Here is a 5017-nt window from a genome sequence, read left to right on the forward strand (position 1 = left end):
GGCCCTATGTTTGCCTTGGTTGGCATTATTTTTGACCCGAAAATTCGGAATACAATCCTTAGCGGCGGTGATTTTCTAGTTAGAGTTACTGTACAACAGCACTGGTAGTACATTCGACTAGAAGAGCCTAGCCTCTAAACAAGAACTCAAGTTGTTACTTCGCCATACAGCAATAATGTCACGAATATCCTTCTGCGCGTGCCACCGCCCGGGACAACTTTGCTGTCGAGATAAGTAAATTCCGCCCTTAATTCCATAGGGTTACCTGAATCTCCATCTACTTATATAACCTAGATACTCGCAGCGTATAATGTTCATTTTGATCACCACTCGCCGAACGAAGAATACGGAACTTACTAAGGTTCTCAAATCCAAATACCAGTATTCTCTGTGGTTTTAGCAAAGTACTGAACCTTCGATCCATTAGTCAACAGATATGCAATAATATTATAACGACTCTTGCCGTACAGGTCCTGCTCTTCACAGAATGCGCTGCAGCGCGTCGGGGGGCCACTTCTTAGATGGTCTAAAGTGTCAGGGTACAGTCCCATTCGAAAGGCTCTCTGAGTGAGCCGGAAGAGAGGGATGTGAAAAAAACATGTAGCTAAATGGGCGTGTGCGTGATAACTACTCGGTAGCGCTTGGGTTCAAAATTCGATGGAAAGGCTTTGTTTTTAATAACAGTCGCAGCTCGACAGACAATGCGAAGCCTCGGAGTGTATTTCTGCCGAGAAAAGATTCTTCCTCCCATTCGGAGGAAAAACTTTACGACGCTCTACACAAATTGAAGGAGCAGCTGGGCTAAATGCTCAACAAAGGATATAATCGCTAATTAGAGACTGGAACTATTAAATCTTTCAGTAGATCTCTGTAATCAACGAGTGCACTTTTAAGAGCCTCCCGCTTGACCTCAACTAACATCCAAAGCTTGAGTAGCATATCGATTCTTCCGAAAATTCACGGATCTTCATCTACTTTTCCTTACATCCTCGCTTCAAATGAATCAACACTTGTTTTGTTAAGTAAAGACTTGATGTCTTCTTGCCAGGAAGTAGCCAGCTCATTACAAGTTATGCGGCTGAGCAGTCAATGCTGTAACCTATTCAGAGCTGACAGATGAGCTCATATGCTTTGAAGTATACACAATGCGAACCATTTTTGTCAAAAGCCTGATGAGAATTATGCGGAATAGCGATAATAAACAATTTAGTAGTCAGAAAAGCGTGGACTTAAATTTAGTGAGATCTCTTTAAAATGAATCCCATAAAACCAGCATTAACACCGACAATAATATCAGTCTTGGAATGCAACGGAGGATCTCTTTTGTCAAGAAGTGTTGCTTTGAATTGAGTAGTAAAGTCTTCTCTCGACGAACACAACGAACACTTCATAAGCCTCTCATCACGCCCGTCCTATTGGATGAAACGTCGCTTGGAGTGATCGGGAGAGTTGTTATACTTATTGTATTCCATTTCACGATAGCTAATTGCCCAGACCTACTTTTCATTCATGACGAAAAAAAATGAAATTTAGTACAAACAAGTGGAGCTTTTAAATTCATTATTCAACATCTTCTACTGCCAAACGAAAATGCATTTGACACAGTTGTTTGTTGCACGTAAAATAAATAATTGCCTCTGTAACAGAAATACTAAAAACAAAAAACATTTTAAGTAGCACAATGGCAACTCAGTTCTTTAACTGCTCCATGAAAATGCAAAAAAGAAAGAAAAAATTGAAACTAAAAGTGTTTTAAAAATTATTGGAATAAAAAAAAACGAAAAACAGTACTTGCCCTGATTTTCAATTAAGCCACCCTCTTACGAGAGCCAAACAAACAATAAACTTGCCAAAAGCGCATAAAGCTGCCACACTGTTGCATTAGTATTTACGACAGTGAGTTGTTATTCTGAGCGCTTTTCATCTGCACCTTGCTGACTAGTTGCGGTGAAGGAGGGGAAGTGGGGGAAGTGGGGGCGTGAAGTAGGCGAGGACGCTGTTAGTGAAACGATATTTATCGCCAGCAAATTACATGCATTACTTGCGGCTCTGTTGCTGCCGCATGCATCATTTGCCCACATAAACGTGATATACGCGCAGGCAGTGGTTATAGACAGTGAGTGACACTGAAAAACATACAACGTTGTTTTTCCATATTTTTAATATTCACTTTTTTGGTTTTTTGTTAGTTTATTATAAAAAATACTCATAAAATATTCTAACAAAAATCATGTTGCACAACTCCAAAGCTTTTGAAAATTTAAAAAAAAAAATTGACAAACATTTTCTACGATATTTAGTCAGAGTTTGGATTTTCCTTCTTGGATTTCAAGTACGCATTTACGCCACAGAACGCATTCATGTAATTTTTGCAAAACAAAAAAAGAAAACAAAAATGGCATAATATTGGACTAAAATTGTAAAAGTTTATACAAAATTAAAAAAAGAATTTTTTTAATTAAATTGGAATTGAATTAAGAACATTTTTTTTTTCTTAATTTAAAATTTTTCTTGTTATAAAATTTTTTCTTTTAATTCTACAAATTTTTTTAATTTTAAAAATTTCTTATTTTTTAATTTATAAAAATTTTTATTTTTTTAGAAAGTAACAATTTTAGTCCAATTTAATTAAAAAAAATTTTTCATTCAAAATACATTTTGTTCGAATTAATTAAAATTTTAAATTAATTAAAAAAATTGAAAAATTAATTATATAAAAAAATGTATGTAATTTTTGCCAAAAACAGAAATTGCATCATGTCGGACTAAAGTAAATTTTCTAAACAATTATACAAAATTTAAGATAATTTTTGTTTTTAATTTTTTTATTAAACTTTTTTATAATTTAGAAATATTTTTTTTTTAATAAATTTTTTTTTATATTAATTTATTGTTTAATTTTTTTAGAAACTCACAATTTTAGTCCAATTTAACTTAACTTGTTTTTTAACTCAACATAAATAAAATGGAATAAAATTTAAATTTCAAATTAATTAAGAAAACCGAAAAATTAAAAAGAAATTAGTGTAATTTTTTGCAAAAAAAAAATCCATCATATTGGACTAAAATTGTAAACTTTCTAAAAAATTAAAAACAAATTAATATAAAACAATTTTATATAATTTTTGTATTTTAAGTGTTCTTTATTTAAAATTTCTTGTTTTTTAATTTTAAGGATTTATTTTTTTAATATATTTTTTTATATTAATTAAATATTTAATTTCTTAGAAACTTACAATTTTAATCCAATTTAATTAAAGTTTTTTTTTTAATTCAAAAATATTAAGATTTTTAAAATTTTAAATTAATTAAATAAATCGAAAAAAGAAAACAAAATCCTGCAATTTTGTGCAAAAACAACCCTTCATGTTGAACTAAAATTGTAAAGTTTCTAAAAAATGTTACAATATATAAAAATAGTGAATTTATTTAGAAAATTTTTTTATCTTGAATTGCTTTTATTTAATATTTCTTTTTGCAATGTAAAAAAATTTTTTTTTTTTAATTTTTTCTTTATATTAATTTATACTTTTCGTGTTTTAGAAATTTACAATTTTAGTCCAATTTAACTTAAATTTTTTTTTAATTCAAAATAAACTTTTTTTAAGTAACTAAAATTTTAAATGAAAAAAAAAATCGAAAAATTAAAAGAACATTAGTGTCATTGTTTGCAAAAAAAAATCCTTAATATTGGGCTAAAATCGTAAAGCTTCTAAAAAACTAAAAAACATTTAATATAAAAATATATAAATTTTATCTAAAAATTTTGTTTCTTTCTTTAAATTTCAAAAATTTCTTTTTAATAATTTTTTTTTATATTAATTTATATTTTTAATTCTTTAGGAACTTACAATTTTAGTCAAATTTACTACATTTTTTTTAAGTTCAAAATAAAATTTTTTGAAAGTAATTAAAATTTTAAATTAATGAAAAAAAAATAATGTAATTTTTGCAAAGAAAAAACTTCCGTCATATTTTATTAAAATTGTAAAGTTTCTAAAAAATTAAGAAAAATTTAAAATAGCAAAATCTCAATTTAATATACAAATTTTGTTTTTAATTTTGAATGATTTTTTTTTATTGAATTTTTTTTTAATTTTAAAAATTTTTTGTTTCTTAAACAAGAATTGGTTTGCAGTAATTTTTTTTTTTTTTAATTTTTTAAAAACTTACAATTTAAGTTCAGTTAATTTTAAAATATTTTTTAATTGAAAATTTTGTTAAGTAATTAAAATTTTAAATTATTTAAAAAATCGAAAAATTAAAAAAATATTAAATTCAATTTTTAATTAAAAAAAAATTTTATTTTTCCGATTTATTTCTAAAATTTTTAGAATATCTTAGATTAAGATTCATATATTTTTTAAAGCATGTGCGGTTTGCTTATAACAAATCAACTAAATAAATAAATACTTTAAATATTGCAGAACAAATGTCTGCACGATTTTCATAGCACTCACTGTACCAGTGCACATACATACATATGAATCTATTCCTACGTGAGTACGATTGCGAGCAAAGTCACCTGACATGCCCAATTGCCACTGCATCCTTGAGCAACTGCTACACGCCCCACTTGGCACATGCAGTTAAAGCACCGCCAAATGCAGTAGAAACACACACTATCACACATATATATAAGTACAAATGCATAGTTGCATATGTAGTTGAATCGGTTTCATATTCCCTACTTTTTGGGGCGCCTACTGCCGACTGCCACAGCTGCCTTTTGGCCTCATTGCTGTCATTTAATTTTTCCTATTTCTTTTCTTTTTTTGATGCTCCTTTGATTTTCTGCTGACTGGTTTGAGGCTGCCAAAATGTGGCATTAAGCTGTTAAGTAGCTCGGAAGCCCGCTCGTATGTATGTCACGTATGTACCGTACACACTTTGACGCTTCGATATGCCTGCGCCACTTCACTGCCGACTTCATTGCCACTATTTTTTTAATTTTTGTTTTTTTGGTGTTTTCCCCCTTTGATCTGATTTTTTTTTTTTTTTTTTTGGTTTGCCTACA

This window comes from Anastrepha ludens, chromosome 2, assembly GCF_028408465.1.
Source record: "Anastrepha ludens isolate Willacy chromosome 2, idAnaLude1.1, whole genome shotgun sequence".
NCBI lineage: Eukaryota > Metazoa > Arthropoda > Insecta > Diptera > Tephritidae > Anastrepha > Anastrepha ludens.